Consider the following 18545-nt stretch of genomic DNA (forward strand, 5'->3'; position numbering starts at 1 on the left):
TTTGGTTCTCTGGGGCTTGAGTTGTAAAACTAGGCAAGACTTTTTCAAGACACGACTGTGCTTCCCAGTGCTCACGACGTGTTCCTAAACCTGGGACACTGAGCTGCAAGTCTAACCGTGAGCTGGACGCTACCTGTGATGTACAAGCCAGAACACAGGTTTCGAGATTCCACCTGAATCCAGGTTCCTCCAAAAGAGACCTATGCCTCCAAACCCACCCAGACTGCCCTGTCCGCATGGGTTGACAATGACAGCTTGACAATGCTTTGACAACGTCATACCACTCTCAACGCATGTGTAAGCACCAGCAACCAGGCTTTCTCCTCTTCACACCCATGGGATTCAACCTCATGGGGTGCACACTGAACCCACCTTACCCATGTGGACAGGTTCGGGTTAGGGTTAGAGGCAGAGGCAGCCATGCTCACTTTCTGCACACAGCCTGAGGGAAAGGGGTCGATGGCACTATCTGCTTTTACACAAGCACCCGTTGACTAAGTGACTTTCCTGGGAAGCAGAAGAGGTAAAGTCAGTTCCCCTCCCAGCATGAGAGGTCACAAAATCCCCTGGGAGCAAGTCTGGCTGGCCAGGAGTCAGCTGGCTGACAGCCTGCCTCTGGCAGTGACCACAAGCGTAAGGACAAAGCTAACATGATACCTCTCCAAAATAGCCTCCCAGTGAACTGCGGTTCAGGGACAAGAGGTGTATTTGCACTAAACAGTGCAGATAGCTTATTTTCCTTGTGAATTTGTCCAGCACATAAGAGCCATGCAAGTTTTTTATCCCCAGCCTACCCAGGAACAGAATCCAAACTCAGCTGGTGGCAGACAGTCAGCTCTCCTTTTGAGTCTCTTAGGTATGGGCCAGTAAAAAGTAATATTGCATCTCATTTGCCAAAGCTTAGTTTTTTCTGTACCCATACTACCGGTCACAGATCTTCCCTGGGCATTAAAATGTCTTTCCAGGTCGTTAAAATGTTCAGAATCTGTTCATCTTTACATTTGGAAAACGAACAAGCAAGCAAACAAAACAAAAACAAAACAAAACAAAAAGAGATAACAGCCTCCAAAAAACTAGTGTCATTTCTGTGCCTGAAAATCGTTTGTTTGTTTTTCCCCAGCTATCTTAGACTAACAAAACAGCCTATCTCTTTCTGTAAGCCCTGCCTTTTGTAACCCTCTTATATGACAGCTTTCCGTCCCGTCTCGTGAGGCTGGCTCAGGGTATTTCCACGCGCGCTGGGAGCTGAGGATGCATGTTCACAGGCAGGCACGGGCAGGAAAGAGGAGATTGCCCGCAAGCACTTCGGGGAGGGTCAGACCAGCTTTTGTTTCAGCGTTTCTCCAGAGGGCCCCGCGAGTTGGGTTTTCCTGCTGCCGAGGGAACGAAGAGCTCAGAAAGCTGCCGCGCGTTTGCTGAGCAGCCCGCCGCAGAGCTTGCGGGCTCGCGGCACCGGGCTGGGCTTGCCAGCAGAGGGCGGTCAGTGCTTTCGGACAGACACCCGGCCCGGGCTGTTCGCCTCTGCTGCTCGGAGCAAGTTGAGAGTAAATTATGCTCTCGTTTCCAAGTTTAGTTGGTGAAGGTCACGCAACCACAGGCACAGATTTAATTTCACTTTGCCTTAAGTTTTCCATTCCTTTCTTTTTACTCTCTGACCCAGTTTTGCTCGCTATCTCCAGTTTTTCCTTACCACTCCTCTGCTACGTTTCTTCCCAGCCATAAAATACAGGGCTTTCTGAGCAGCCGAGACCTCCTCCCCGTGACTCCACTGACCAGGATTTCACCCCTTTCGGTCCACACAGCTTGCCCATGCCATAGCCAGCATGACAGGCTGCTCTGGACCTCCCTGTTTCATACAATTACATGCAAAACCCTGCAGTTTTAACTGTAAAATAGAAGCCGGTAGTACTCCTGACAGAAGAGGTGGTGTGTTTGAACTCAGTATTGTGCAACCAAGTGGATCTTGCTTTCAGGCTCTACTTTCAACAGCGAGACCCAAATGAGTTGTCCTCTGCCTCATCCCACTGTTTCCTCTCCATCTCATTGCTAAATGCCCTGTTTCTCCCAGCAGGTTTGCACCCTTCAGACAGCTAAAAATGACTCAAACACCTGTACTTAAAGTCAGCCTGAGGCGAGAAGGGGGACTCAAACCCCTCTGTCTCTACTTGGTTTCACTCATAAGGCAGCACCGTGGAGCCCTGGGGCATGGTCTTCATCTCACAGATGGAAGACACAGGTTGGACTTTTCCAAAACGTTACATGTGGTGTGAAGACTGTCACATCTTCTGGAGAGGGGGCTGGGGAGGCTTTGGAGGTTTGGGTGACCCAGGGATGCTGCAGATCTCTCCCCCTACTCCTTTATAACTCACAGCTCTCCAAGTGGCCCAAGAGAAAAGAGACTGGGATCCCTCTGGGGAACTCGGCACTGCCCCTGCAGCCATCCTGCTATTGCTTCCCTCTCCTCAGCATCCATTAGCTTCCCGTGTTGCTTTCTTTTACAGCACTGAGATGTTTTGCTCCTTTCCTGCTGCATCTCTCACTTACCTTGAGTAACTCACTCAAAGTAATTCAGTGGCTTCCAGGCTTCATTTATTTGCTTCCTTCCTCATGCTTCATTTCAATGCTTCTTCTCCCCAGCAAGGTCACAAGGCAGCAGTCACACGGTCACTGAGGCACTGGCCTTGACATTCAGGTTTTGATTTCCAGACAAGGTTTTAACCCATGTCACGGTGATGGCACAGAACCATGCAAGGCAGTTGCCACCTTGCACTTCACCGGTTTATTACTGGCCTGTGGCTCCTGCTCCTGCACCTCTTTGGCAAACTCTTTCTAATTAGCACATCGAACTTGCTGGGCTAGTGTGACAATTAATTACCACACACTGTAGTTTTTATGCAGCCTCTCATTTTCTGGGGTGTATTTTCAAAATCCATTTCATACCAGCCACACAATTTACATGGCAGCTTGCCCTGCTGTGACACTTACATCGGAGTCAGAAATCGTTGGATGTTTGAAGTGGGGCCCTGCCCTGGAAATGTCATCTTTGCCTTCTGCCCCTTCTCCCAGTGGATCCATTTCTAATTTGTTCAGGTTTGGGAGCAAGGGGGTCATTTTGGGCTCTGCCTTAGTGCAGGTCACTGCAAAATCATTGTAAGTCCTCTATCATATGAATTACTCTTACCTTGCAGTCACGTTCTGAGCAGCGTAACTTTGCACAGTTTTTCAGTTTGATCCAATTCCAGTGACAACAGTGGAGGTAGGATCAGACCTCTCTGGAACAATGGGAAGGTCTGGATTGTCTTCATGGGCTGAATATACCTGTCCCAGAGCAACACACAAGAGCCGATTTCTTGCCTAGAGGTGGTAAGATGAAAACGAACGCTCTCAGAGGTGAAAGCACTACTCCTGTATGACCCTATTGCCCATGTGAATCTTGCTGGAATTATGTGCTTGCCTTTGGCTCTTTCCAGTGCTCTTCAGGTGGTCTTTCTTAAAAGAAAGAAGTTAGGAGTACCCAGTGAAGTATTGTACTTTTTTCATATTATTACAGCCTACAACAAAACTGAATCTACAGCTGCATAAGAGAAACAATCACAAGTATATGGGCAGTGCAGCAGCACTGTTTTGGGTGGAATTACTCTTATTTTCATCAGTTGTCTGCCACTCTCCCAACACAGCAGCATGCTCTGCACCTCCCTGCACTGCCCAGGCTGGAAAAGCCAAGAGGCAGTCAGTCGTCCTCAGACTTCTCAGCCTCCTCCTGTGCCTCTGCTGCCTTTGTCTGGGGCAACACCACCCTGCAGAGCATGGTCAGAGCTGCAGGGAGGCCTGGAGATCTTTGGCAGCAGGGAAGAGAACAAAAAGATACTCTAATTTGAGAGAAAAAGGACAAGAGATGATTTTAGCTTTTTTCACATTCCCAATGGAGAAATGAAGAGCTCTAAAAAGTAGAGATGGCACATCAGCAAGTCACAGCTCCAGCTAGCTGGGTCATGGAGCAGCCACAGCGATTAGGAGCGTTAAACATTCAGTTTTCATACCTGTGCTGCAATTAAGTCTGGAGTTCAGATTCTGAGTCCTCTATTAGAAGCTGGCGTTTACTTAGGGACCACAGCAAATAAGGGCTCATTCCAGCTACTACTGTAAAAGTGCTTGTGCACAGAAACCACGTCTGCAGTTGTATTCCCTGAGCATCTCTGGTGGGTCATTGCCAGGATACTATCAACTATCCAGAATCCTAACTGCCCCACCAGAGGAAAATGCCTAAATAAACAAACAAACAAATGCACTGAATGATCAAAATGAATGAGTGAGCAAGCCCCAAGAAAGAAATTTAACCTGGCGAAACAAGAAGCACAAAATATTCCTTCAATAGGGGATAACTTCTCACATTGTCTTTCTTTCTTACTTTCTTTATTTCTTTGGTTTTGCTTATTTGTTTTTGCTGGGGGTGTGTGGGAGGGCTGTGTATTTTACGTGGATGCCTGACGCAGCCTGCCTGTAATGGAGGAATGCCGTGGAGACTGACTCCCTGCTTGCGTACAGAAACAGGGCTTCAGATGGGGATGGGGAGCACTGACGTGGAGACAAAGACCTGGCAGACACTGGCAACGCTTCCTTGGGGCCCCACCTGCAATTAGCAGAGCAATTCAAGGGCTAGAAAAGCTTTCACAGCATTTAATAAGAGAACACTTAAGGAAAACAATGTGTAAATGATGCACTTGCTGTCTACAAGCAACCACCCAGCCCAAGCCCAAGAGCCACCTTTCTGTGCAAAAGAATTTTGAGCTATTTTATTTGAAACACTGTCAATGAGCAGGCCTCTAGGAGGTGAATTACTGATGGTAAAAAGATCTATCTGAGAAGAAACAGTAAATAAAAAAGAAAGGAAAAATGCTGAACAAAAACACATTGAAAACCAGAAACTGGAAATCTTCTGGCTGGCATTTTAAGGCTGTCTTGGAGTCTGGATATGCAACTCCTCATTTTCATGGGAGTGGGACATTCACTACCCTCCTGCAGCTTGGCAAATCTCAAAATTATCACCTTCCTTATTCTGTTCAGAGAAATCCCTAAATATGTCAATAGACTTAGTACAGATGAAAATGAGAGAAAATAAGAGGAGAAAAAATGACAGAAAAGAAAAGAAACCATGTGTTGATTTAAAAGCCCAGAAATAAAGGCCTTCAGCGGCTCTCCAGCTCAGGGCTTTCTTGCAGCCATCCTCCTCGTGCCTTTCCAGCCCTGCCTTTTGCAGGCTCCCCTCCTTAGGATATTGGCCTACCTCTGTGCTGAGCACTTCAGGTCTGCAGCACAAAGACAACAAGCAACAACTATCCCCTGCCCAAACACTCCAATTCTGAGGAACAGAAGGTATGTCTATGCTGGATGTCAGCCACCTCCAAATATCCCATACTCTCTGTTTCCCAGAATCACAGAATCATCTAGGTTGGAAGAGACCTCCAAGACCACCGAGTCCAACCTCTGACCTAACGCTAACGAGTCCTCCACTAAACCACATCACTAAGCTCTACATTACACAGTTAGCTCCCTTGCACGCAGCCTGCACTCATTTCACAGCCTGTATAGCACTGCATAGCAGGTCAAACCTTTGTTAATTCGTGCATTTGCAGCAGCTGAAAATCTGGACTTCATGTGATAAGAAGCCATGTGGCACATGAATTGGCCTCAGTGTTACGAGGCTTTAAGTGTAGCCTTGCAATATAAGGCACTGGCACTATGGTGCAGCAGACTCCTCCATCCAGAAAACTTACTTTAAGGAGCTTGTACTGTTGACCATGGCTGATGCTTGTTCACGGTCCCAAAAGGTATGAAAATCACTATATTAGATCCCTTTTCATTGGACCTGAGAAGAAAAACAGGTGCTCTAAAGCTGTCTTGGTAAAGTTTTTCCAAGGCATTCCCAGTCCCCACTGTCAATGTCCATCAGAAATCATGCTGTCCTTTCACAGCTCTGTTCCTGAGGTACTGAGATTTTCCTAAAAGCTTCCATCCGTTCCCTTAGTACCTTCAGGGCAGTACGATTCTCAAGGATTGCTTTGGTTGTCTACCAAAGCATATATGTTAGAATGAGTTTCATCTAGGAGGACACCCACCATTCTGCTTATCGTGAACATCACAGGGATCTAGCTGTAGCAGGGCATTTGGAAAAAGGCATGAGCTCAGAAGACTCTCTGGAAATCTTTAAAAGAAGTAATATGGGAAATTTTCTTTCATCTTCAAACACTTCTTGTGTTTTCTCTCAGCCTTTTCAAAGGTAAATGCATGTTTGTTTTGGTTTATAATAAAATGAATTTTAGCTTGTATGTTGATTTTACTCTGTTTTCATGTTGAAGAAGAAAAGCAAATATATCCAGTGTCCATCCTTTTGACTGCAGGATGCAAAAAGAAATTCGTTTCATTTGAAGTATTTGATTTTGACAAAGCTATGTGGAAATGGACATCTTGTGACTTCCGTGCTTCCTGGGATATCAAATTCCCAGTGTCCATGATCAGTTCTTTTGAAAAAGACCTATTTCTCCAGATGTGTGAGAAACTATGAGGCGTGCTAAAATGAACGCTGTCCCAGGAGTAGTGGGAGACTTGGCAGCAACCATCAAATACACCAGTTGAGAGCAGTACGGTGCTTTGTCTTGGAGCATAAGAAGTTTCCTCAAGCTTTATCAGTTTGCTGAGCAGTTGTGTTTTACGGGCACTGCCACAGGGGACTGAAGTAGAGGTCATCAGTGGGCTATATGTGCTCCACATTACAACACTGCAGTGCAAAGTACAGATAGGAACAGGAAGTTACTGCCCCAACAGCACCTAAGAAAATCTACTGCTGGTTGCAATACCCCTAGCTATGGTTTAGGATCCCACCCTGCCCTTAGACAGCAGTGAATCAGTCCCCAAGCGATGGCAGTTTCTGTGCTTGTTTGTTTGTTTGGTGGTGGTGGTAGTGTTTTTTTTTGTTTTAAGGTGGAAGGTACTCCTCTGGTCATGCCAGCTCAGGTCAGAATTGCTGGAGGATGATCCCCAGATAAACAGGGGCTGTGAGAAAGACAGTGCCTTCTAATTTCAGAGGGGAAAATGGTAATCAACAGATGAATGGAACAATTGGCTGGATGCTTTGCTGTCTTTTGCAGAAGGAAATAACTCTGCAAGGTTGGCTGGCAGCTGGTTAACATTTTCCAGCTGTCTTCTTCCACGAGCCTGAGTTGTACAGTGAGGAAAAGAAACCGGGAAGGATGATCCTGCCCATGACGAAGGTTTGTCAGCCAGAAGAAGTCTGGTCCTTCACTGGCCACTTGAGGAAATACACCCACAGTTTTTCATTCTTCATTTTCAACATTTTAAGGAAAGTCTGATGGTAACCAGAGTCTTGAGTATTTAGCAGGAAAAAGGCTTTCATTCACTTGCAGAGTGAAAACAGTTCTGCATAATCCTTAATGTTTTTATGGCATCCATTTTTGGCCACCTGTTCTTTCAGCGCGATTAAAAGTAAAAACAGAACAGATAGATTTTTTTTTTGGCACATATCCTTCCCTGCAGCATTTAGAGGACATTACAGTGTATTTCAGGAGCTTTCTTTTGGCAGGAATGGTAGAAAGTTATGGACAATCTTTCTCGAAGTCCCAGTATGCTGCAAGAGAGCAAACAAACATATTATTGTTATATACTTCTAATAATTACGTATTTGAGAAAAGGAGGAATTACGTACTTAAAAGTCATTGTTTGCTGCTCCCTTGTTAGAAAAGGATATTTGGATATTGCATTGTTTGTTCTTTACGGACTCACCATCTTAACAAGTGCGAGCTGCTAAGCTAGCTAGGGTAAGCTGGTTTCACCCCCAGACAGAGCCCTGATGGCAGAGCTGCTGAAAGAGTTTCAAGCTAGCCCTGAGCTGCAGCATGGGTAGCTGTGGGCTGCAGGCTGCCTCTGTTTCCTCTGTGCCCTGACTCGGTTTTACAGGGAAAATCCAGTAGACGATAAAAGCTATGAACTCCCCCCACGCTTTGATCCAAGCCGGAGCACTTCTGTCACTACTTGACCTTCCCCACGTGGCTCCTGCAGCTTGTCGGGCCGGGCTTCTTTGTTCACTGCTTCTGCTGTTGTGAACACGGGGGGCATGGCCAAGTGCCTCCTCCTTGCTCAGAGCTTCCCTCTTTCACTGATGACACAAGGAGACTCCCTGCTTTCTTAGCCCTGATCAACGACTATTCTGTGTTGTCAGTCATATGCATAGCACCCAGAAGCAGAGGTATTCTTCCAAACGCAGTCTCTGCTTTGGATCTCTCAGTTCAAATTTCAGTGGCAGAAGAAAAATATCAGAGCACAGGGAGTCTGAGCCAGGCTCAGGAACTGTCTGGGAGGGACGGCATAAAGCCTTCGGCGTGAAAACCCGACTGACACTGGGGTGAGGCTGAGAGCAATGGCAGAGAAAGGAGGACAAAGTGACTTCAACATAGCAAAAAGGACCGTATGCAGATGTAAAGCTTTGCAGGTAAAGAAAAGGACCTGATTTAATAATGGAGGGAAAGATTCCAGAAAGGGAATTAGCTAAGAATGTAAGAACAAGCCTCCCGGGCCGCACCAAAGGACCCTCTAGCCCAGTACCCTGATTCTGATAATAGCCAGATGCAGGGATGGGGGAAGGGAATTAAAAAAAAGCACATTTCCTTATGAGACCTTGACAGAGTTCTCTTCCTTGAACTCTCTAGTTTGCTCCCAAACCCATGCATGAATGTGGCATCCACAGAAGCTTTTGACATGGGGTTTCACAGCTCATCTACCTGTTGTGTAAGGGAGCACTTCCTTTTATTTGCTCAGAACTGGAAATCCGTAACTTATTTGACAACTGCCAATCTTGCATTACAGGGGAAAGTGAGCAATCCATCCCTGGGCATCCTGACCAGTGAGGAACAGGGAAGAAGCGATTACTTCTTCAGGTACACTTCAGCCTAGCCCCATTTATTCTTCTCGATGTATGGCTGGTGCTGCTAGATTGCAGCTGCAAAAACAATATTGCTTTTTATATATATCTTCCAGTCTGCTCACAGTAAGAAGAGCTTAAGCTTTCTGCAAGGAAAGATTTCACATGTTGCCATTGAGTTCATCTGATTCCATCTGTGCAGATGTGTTTAACTCCTCTGACTTCAGTAACATGCAGTCCATTTGTAGTTGAACAGCAGTCAACCCTAAATGTGTCTATACATCAGGTGCCAAAGCTGGCTGTCCAGAACAAATAAATAAGCAGGAACTCAGCACTGGCAGTAGCAACCTACTGCCAAAAGTGCATTTGTAGGCATTAATGCAAATTAACTGTTCTTAACTACCTGGCAATAGCTATGACTGATAAACAACTAAATAACATGTCAGCCTCTGCCAAATGAATATTGCAAAGAACTGTTTCAGAAGGCCAGTCATAGCATGAAGTCAGCTCAAGTCAGTCTGATCTTTTAATGTATCAATGTCTTTGGGCAACCTTTTGCTTTCACTTGCACACACAACATCATTCTATATCAATTGATTATATTCTTTGAATTGATTCTTCAAACTTACTTTCAGATCCACGACAGAGCTTTCTCTGTGCAAGTGACTTTGTGGTGTTCAGGGTCTGCAGGCACTACTTATTACTGTTTTCCACTAAAATTTAAGTCCTGACCTTGCATATTAATGTTGACCAATGGAAGCTAAGAAAAGCAGGTTAATCTCCATCAATCACTAAAACATCGCTGTCAGAAAAGGCAAGCTCTTTTGTCAAATAAAAAGTGTCATTAGCTGTACCTAATATGACTTATTTCTAAGGATAAATTCAAAACTGTTTATAAAAATGTCAGAGAACAGGTCCTGGCCCACGCTTAGGGAGCTGGATGACACAGCAGTTTAATTCTTTGAGTGTCCCACAACTGTGTGTGCGCTCAGCTCTGAAGGTGTGTTGCTGCTGCTTTCCCTGTAGCACAAGCATCGTGGTATTAATGCGCATACACAAGACAGTAGCTATCCATCTGTCAGTGTTAGGGAACCGTTACATCCAACAAAAAGCAGATCCTGCTTCTGACTTCCTTAAATATTCAGTTATTTTCACATACACTAAAAGGAAGCCTTAGCTTTCCATTTTATCACATACACAGAACCACCAGAGTAAATGAATGTAAGAGCAGAATGTCTTTTAAGAAGAACTGCACACTGCCAGCTCCTCTGAAAGCCACTGGCAGCAGCAAGCTTTCAGTAAGTAACATTTTTTGTTGAAAAAGTATTGTTTTATTGAAGTGAAAATACTGCTGGGAATCGTACTGATTTAGGAGTTTTTATCAGCTTTCTGAGATGCTCTCTTCCAGTGAGGGATTGGCCCAAATTAAGATGATAGCTTTTTTTCTTTTCTGTTTAAAAGAGGTATTTAATGTCACAAAACACATTGGAGAGATTTTAGTCTCAAATCTGGAATGGACTCCTGGGTTCCTGGAAGGTGGCCATGCTGTCACTCCAAAGCTTGGCATCAAAACCTGAAAGTTTCCTTTTCGCATCACACGCAGAATGAATTTACATTTATGTATATTGGAATAACGCAGTGAAGATTCATCTTTCTCTGTTATAAAATACCTACTTGGGTTCTCTTTGTTTTGCCTCTCAGGGCATTATATCTTGGCTGGTAGCATGTCTATAGTGCCCTTCCTCAAAAGCCCCAGCACCCAGATGAGGGGTTCCATGCAAATGTGTATCTCTGTAAAATCATTCCAGAAAAATCAGATTTTATCTAATTTGCGTGTCTTTTCTTTCTCATTTAAAAAGGCACATCCCAGCACGATCATGCCATTTATGCTGATCTAGGGTACTGGCACACAGACAAAGTACTGCAAGAAGCAGGGGTACATACAGCTCGACAATTCTTGCGAAGGCATGAAGGGATGGAAGACTCGCCAGTTGGGTGGCATGGGTCAAGCTGCTTCAATACAGAAGAATACGAGTCCACACAAGTAAACAGAAAGCCACCTACAAGCTTTGTTTTTACAGAGCAGCTTTGAGTCATTCTAACTCAGGTATCAGTGCTGGTGCTGCCATTCACCGACTGCTCATGGCAGAGATCGCTTTGTTCACCATTTTTCTGAAGGCAGAGATGTTTTGATGAGCTATCTTTAAAATACAACATTTAAGTCAAGAAACACCAAAGCAAGGGCCCTACAAAGTCCACGTTTCCCAAAGAAAAGGAAAATGCGCATACGGCATCAAAGCTGAGTACAAGAACTAGTTATAGAGGTAAGCAATTTCAGGGGCTCAGGGAAGGGTCTCTGGTTGTAACTTGCATGGATCGCAGATTCCAGTGACGCCCTCCGGTAAGCTCATTCAGCTCCCACTGAGCAAGATTATTCATTCTCCAACAGTGAAAAATTAGACAACATACAGAAAAAAAAAGGTAAAACAGCAGCAAAACTGAGATTTGGAAACGAGTCTCCTGACTCCAGCTCATTCCCATATATACCGTGCAATTGCCTTGCAGGAGGACAACCAAAACTAATGTGCGGTAGCACTGGATATAGCACTTCATTTAAAGGTCAGCAGGAGTGCAAGAATTAAGCCTTTTTTTTTTTTCTGCTCTTCTTTGTGTTATGCTTCTTAAACAATTTTGCTGACTTTTTTGAACCCAGATGGGTTTGCAGTCTCGACAGCAGTTCTGCTCTCCTGTCCCACATCTGCTGCTGCTGGGACACACCGGCTGTGCTGAAGCTTCACTGCTTGGGAGCCACAGCTGAATAAAGGATTTATGAAAAGTGAGCTATGGTCATGCTGCTCCGAGATGTCACCCTCAGGAAGGGGGCCACCGGCACACCAGGTGGGTGGTGTAAATCAGCAGCTTTTAGAAGCCACAGCGAGGGACAAACCTTGCTTCATTCAGGACTTAGAGCACAACTGGAGAAAGATTTCCAGAAACGAGATAAAGATCTTCAAAATGTCTGCAGTCACAACAAGACCTCCTTTCCAAGTTGGATACCATGTGCATGAGAGAAAGCCTGTGGTTATCTTCCATCCATCTGCATGCTTATAGCCTTTATTTATGGCCGTGTTATTGTTTGGTGGCCTTTTGTCTTTTTTTGGCAGTGACAATGACTTTTCTGCTGCAATATAAACCAGGAGCTGTGTCCATGAGAGAATTCCAGGTCATTTTCACAGCACAGTGGTCACAAACACTGGGCAGACTGCCTGCCAGGATGTCTCTGCTGGCCCACGGAGGGGCAGGCAGCTCCAGCGCTGCCACGCATGCTGACATCCATGTCTTCAAACACAGAAAGCTGTTCCAAGGATGGGCCTCAGCCATAACTTCTCTCAGTGTAGGAAGCTGGTAGAGCACGACTCTCCTCTGAAGGGTGGTGGAGAGTGCTGAAGGGAGACATTTGCACCAGTATCTGGTGTACTCACAGCTTAAAATATCTCTTGGTCCAGGCTGTCGGAGTTCCCAGAAAAGATGCATAGGAATCAAGGCAATTTAACTATTTAATTTGTTTCTTCCTAGTCTCACTTCTGTTTGAAAGACAGAAGCAAACCCGATGATCCTCTTTCCCTTCTGCCTCCAGCCTCTCCTCTTGCTAGCTTAAATTCAGTCATTTTTGACACACCTCCCTTTTTTGCTCACTTAACCACAAACTTCAGCTTTTCAAAGTTCTCTGTTGTCCCCAGAGGATGAAGTCCATCCATGCACAGCCGTGACCTCAAAGACTCCCTAGAGCACAAGGATTTCGACAAACCCAGTAAAGCAGAGGCCAGTGGCCAGTGCGGAAAGACATACGTGTTTCTAGTTCGGTCCCCATTTTCCTGCCTGAATCACCATGCCAGGGCTGGGGTGGGACCCACATCAGAAGACTCACAGGGAACAGGAACGTAAAGGAAGGAGAGCGCCAGCACTGTCGAGCTCCATGGGGATCAGTGCGGGGTCCAAAGGAGGGAGCACTGCGACCCGGCGGGAAGGGCGCCGTGGGACTTGTAGTCTGGTGCTGGCACGGCTCTGCTGCACGCTGCGGCTCAGTGCTGCAGGCAGGCACGGGTCTGCCTGTGCCGCAGCACTGTGCTTGGCATGGGGAGCAGGTGCAGGGGACATCGGCCTAGGACCCTCACGCCCAGCTCTGAGGGTTTGTTGCTGGCCGCACGGAGGGAGGCATCCTTCCCTCGCCAGCTTGCATGATTCTGGGCCCTGCCGGCATAAGAGAAAACAATGGATGAATCCATCATGTCATTCATTACAGGCGTTTTTGCCCTTGACTCTGTTGATCTTTTCAAGGCAAATATCAAATAAAACCATTTGGGCCTTTCAGCTGTGGTGAAAACAAACTGCCACAGATTTATGACTTCAGTTCTTAATTGAAGCACTCTTTTGTTACTGCTCACTCACATGCAACATTCCTGGCTCCGAGGTGGACTTAGAGGAAAGTAATAAATACAGCCTTGCTCTCCTGAAGGGGAAATCTCCCTTCTGGCTATATAAAAATATATATATAAATATATATACATATATATATATATATTTCTGCTAGAAGGAAAAAGGATAACAGAGGCCATGCTGTTCACGACTGCAACTAAGAGTCAGCAGGGTGTTTTTAGTCCTTTGATCCTGACTCAGCTGCAGCTCAAGGTTTTCCAGCTTGGTTTGACCTCTGCTACCAAGTGAGTCATGACAGGGAGTCACTGTATGACATCTGTTCAAATGAAGGATCTACCCCTTTGCACAACAGATGCCCTCTGCATAAAAATTGCTGGCAAGAAAAGGCAGTCTGGTAGGGACTCTTGTCCAGCGTGAAACATTTCTGGTCTCACTAGACTGCATTCAATTTTAGGAGAAGCACAATTATGAGGTAGTTCAGAAGACACTTGTGGAGCAGCTGTTCATGCCACATTTACTCTGGGTTTTAGCTTTGCACATTTCCTACATGCATTACAAGAAGAAAAACAAAGAAAGCCTACGGCCAAACTGCCTTGTCCTGTCACCCTGAAGAGCAGCTCATAGGAGCTTGAGTAACAAGCACAGCAGAGAAAGAAAGAAGTGCAAGCACCTTTTTCTTGTCAGCTGCTGAAGAACAAGATCTGAGGCAGACTCAGAATAAATGCCCCAAAGAAATGGAGAAGAAAGTAATAGATTCTGAGGGAACAATTCTGACCGCCAAATAATTTGTTGCTGTAGAAGTACTCCAAAGTGCTCATACTTGGGACTGTGTTTTATTACTTGGATATTTCTGTGGTTGAATCTCCTCCATTTTGTGATTCTAGGCACAGTTTCTCTCCAAGTGGAAACCTCTCAGCATCCCTGAGAACTCCAGCTATTTTCTACACACAGAAATAGCATTGGAGCAGCTAGCTAGCTGGATGAGAAATAAGAAAACGATTTTTGGAGGATAATACATGTTGAAACTGATTTGATTTATATGGGTACAATATCATTTAAAAATGACCCTCTGTCAATTTTTCACAAAACTCCATACCATATATTTCCAGAAATGTTCGTGAATCCAAATTGTAATGAGGTGTTTTGTCTTAAAAACAAAATAAAACAAATGACAGCAAAAACCATATAATTACTCCTATGTTTAGAGTAATAAACTTTCTCATTGTGAATTAGTAAAATAATAAATGAGGTAACGAATTTTGAAAAAAATGTATTTTCAAAGAAAATTTGGCAAAATAGCAAAATGCTTTACACAATACTGCAAACTCTTTTAAGGTAAACAATGTCTAAAATACTTGCATAAAAAATTATTTTTATGATTTTTCATTCAAAAAAAAAGCGTGGAAAAACAGAAACTGCTTCCTATGAGAAGTGTGTTACTGCCTCTTTTTATTGTGATATAACAACTGAAAATCAGCAGAAAAGATAGCAAAGAAGGAATTTCTCCTTGTCATCTATTTTCTCCTGCTATAGGATACCCAAAACATATTTTACTTGGCCAAGATTTTCTCTGTTGCCATGATAGTATCCTTTCAGGCTCCTGACTTCATACCTGTATTTCTTCACCTCTAAACAGATGCCCTTGCACAGCACTCCGAAATGCTCTTACCTGTATGCAGCACTATTGGGGTAGGAGTGCTTTGGTAGTTAATCACAGGATAGTGCAATTATCCTGGTTTACTGTCTGCAAAGGACAACATGCACATCTTGCGTTATGCATTGGCTACATTTTGAAGTTCTGCTGCACAGGGAATGGAGGGGAAAAAAGTAAGAGGGAAAAGTGCTCGACATAAAACAATGTGTATGTGCAAGATCGAAATGATGTACACAGACATTCATGGAAACACGGAGATGCTGATAGCATTTAGTGGTAGGTAATTATTTCAGGTCTATCCTAGCTAGTACCTCGCTAGTCAGGATTTCCATCACACTTACGATCTTATCCCAGGTTATTTGGTAGTTCATTTCCCTTTCACTATTTCATCTGGCTTCTGTTGACAGCAGTGAAGGTTGCATTCAGATGTATAAGATTATTTTTTCAGATTAAGAAACCCAGCAAAATAAAATTTATTTTCTAGAAGCCCCTAAGTGCTGGTATCTTTCATTCTTTCCATTCTGTCCTGCCTGTCATACCAGGGAGTATGTGCGGAAAGCAAAGCATGATTTACTAAAGGGAAAAGGAAACAAACCACTGTGTTTGTATAACTAGCAACTGATCTTCACCCCACTGTAGAGTTTTTCACTGCAATTCCCCAGCTGTCAGCATAATCTACAAGTAATTAATATCTTTCAAAGGCCACTTTAAATGGCACTCCCTCTAGCCCCCATCCTGCTACTGATTTTCTTGTAGGAAACACAACTTTGCTCAGAGGATGTACCTGGTCTGATAAAATGCTGCCTGCTTTCTGCAAAACCCACACCCTACGCTGATACCATTGCCCAGGCAGCATCCAACACCCTGTCCAGCCCACTCAGGAGTGAGGTGCTGCCAGTGCAGCCCGCTAATCATCTAGCAATGTGGCAAGAGCTGTGGCATTGTGCTATCCTCATGCAACAAACTGAAATGAAGCATTACCAGAACGGTCCCTCTGGGAGGGAAGCTGTCAGTCATGCAAAGGAAGGTCTGTTCCTTTCTTTTTATTCCTGCTCTTTAAGTGAGCAATAGCTGGTGATAGGAAGCATGTCCCCTTAAATACTTCTGCCAGCTTGTTCTGGTAATAACAACATCTGCGTAACAGCAGCAGTTATAGGAGGAAAGTTAAATTGATTTCCCACTGCATTTAGTCAATTAAAAAAAAATCACTCCTGTTTATGATAATTCCTTTGAAGACAAATGTTGCTGTTTCCAGTTCCACCTATTTTTCTCTTCTATTTCCTCAGTAAATTTCCTGAAGACATGCATATTACTACGGCACTATCAGTTGTGTCTGTGTTTGTGTTCTAAACTCCTCTGTTTTCCTTCCATTATTTTCTCTGAAGGAAAAAAAAAAAGGCAATTGTTTTGAAAATAAGAAACTGCATGTAATGAGTTTGATTTTCTAAATAAATCTACACATAAAGAATGGGCCAAATTTGTAGCTGTCTTAATGTCAGCAGAATCTCTATGAAGTGAAAGTGATGTTTCCTTTTGTAGGAGACTAAGCTAAATTTTTCTATGTCTTGTTATGCAGCAATAACCATGACAGATACAAAACAATTACCTAAGCATTTACTTTTTCTACTCTTTTTTTTTTTCCTTCCTCAAATTCCATCCAATACATAGATATTACTGGTAAGAGTCATACAAGAAAATATACCAAAGCATGAAGCATAACTGGCATCAAAATATGTTAAATGAACAAAACACGAGAGCTGAGATACTTGTGGTATGCATTTAATCAGAAGGCCTTTTTTGGTCATACCTAACCCTTTAAATAGGAAAGTCTGAGACTGATGATGCACAGTGTGCCTTCTACAGAAAAGCTTTAAATGATCCAAATGGCAGGTTTTGCAAAGGATGCTTTAAGTCGAGGTTGCTGACTGTGTATTCAGATCATTTACTTTCATAATTAGCTCATTTTTCTTCTATCCACCCTTTTGCTTGCATGTTTTAATCTACAGGTTGTACCCAAAATAAATTAAATTGACAAATAGAACTTGACCCAAGTATTCAGTTAGTGCAACATTTCCTTATTAAGGAACAAAAAGTGAAAATTTAGAACAAATTAGGCAGATAAGTATCAGAAAAGTTAAAGCTAATCAGATCTCAGGACACAACTGCCTGTTCAAGTGAGAGTCTGGCACAGAATGCAGTCTCAGTGGACTGAAATATCATACTTCTTTGCAAGTTTCTATCCTTTTTCTTCTCCTTTATAACAGTTAAGGATCATGATTGCTCTTGGAAATAATGAGACACTTTCTATTTTCCAGTTGAGAATACCACTGCTAGTACTTAATCAGGTATTTAGCTCAAAAGCTAAACTCAGGCTTCAGGGGAGCTCGTCTGTTGAAACCACAGCTGAGGGATCTGTGCACCATGTGTGACAACAGAGGGAAACTTACCAAGCACAAAGGGGATCTGCTAATACCATATATAACATGATAATAAGAAGATTTTAGAAAGCAGCCCAACCAAATGTAACAGAATATCCTAGCAGCGTACCCCTACTTCACAGGTAAGGACAATGACTCACAAAGTTTGAGTGAGTTTTAACCTTCTAAAGTATAAGAATCAAATGAATGTCACCTGCTTCAGTCATGTGCCTTCATCATATAGGTCAGAACAAAGGCTCTTATTATCCAGGGTAAAGCAATCTCTCTTGGCTAAGGTACTGAAGCATGCTTCTGTGCTTTTGTTGAAAAGCTGTTAAGAGGGGATGTGGAACTTAACTTGAATTCTAAGTAGACTGGGTTACTGTGTATCTTATTCAGTAACAGAGGTAATTGATAGATCCTTTGGTTTCCAAAAACCACCATCAGCTTCCTTAGAACACTATTCGGTTTTCAACTAATGTTCCTCCTAGCGCAGATGCCAAGCTAGCTTGAACCAAAGTTGACAGACTTGTAGAGGCAAGTAGTTGTAGCAGAACATTACAGCGTGAAATGAAACTGGTGTTTACTTCCCACTCACAGAGCCACTGCATAACGAGCAGCCTGAATCTACTCTTCAGGCTCCAAAAACCTGTACATAAAAAACTGATTTCCACTTTAATTCAGGTGTTGAGTGGATGATGAGACCAACAGAATTCAGACATGCCCTGAAGTTTCTTAAGAGCCCTGCATGTCCCTGCCAAACCATGGGATGTATGTGCGTTAGTAGCAGACCCACGAATGTATGAACTGAATTCTTATACTAAGACTAGAATGATCTTGCATACTATTGCCTCTTTGTTGTCAACGACTAAGAAGAGGCAGAAGAAAAGCTGGTTGAAATAACATCTCTGATGTCTTCAAAGTAATGTTTTCACACCTGTTTTCAGTAAGGGTTAATATGGTTTTTACATTTCGCATAAACATATAGATAAAACATCTCTTCTTTGATCAATAAATGTTTAAAACACTCCTTCTTGTAAAATAATTTTAAGTGATATTAGATCCTTTAAGGACAGAGGTACATGTCTTCAAAAAACACCACTAG

The 18545-nt window shown here is 43.7% G+C and overlaps 1 long non-coding RNA gene across 1 annotated transcript; it reads left to right on the top strand.

Annotated features, from left to right (window-relative positions):
- Nucleotides 1-3181: 3181 nt before the first annotated feature.
- Nucleotides 3182-18001, top strand: LOC308177277. Its single transcript, XR_013938982.1, has 2 exons — nt 3182-10230; nt 10792-18001. It is a non-coding gene; the product is annotated as an uncharacterized lncRNA (long non-coding RNA).
- Nucleotides 18002-18545: the final 544 nt, after the last annotated feature.

The sequence above is a fragment of the Anser brachyrhynchus genome (genome assembly GCF_964034855.1).
Source record: "Anser brachyrhynchus genome assembly, chromosome: 13".
Taxonomy (NCBI): Eukaryota; Metazoa; Chordata; class Aves; order Anseriformes; family Anatidae; genus Anser; species Anser brachyrhynchus.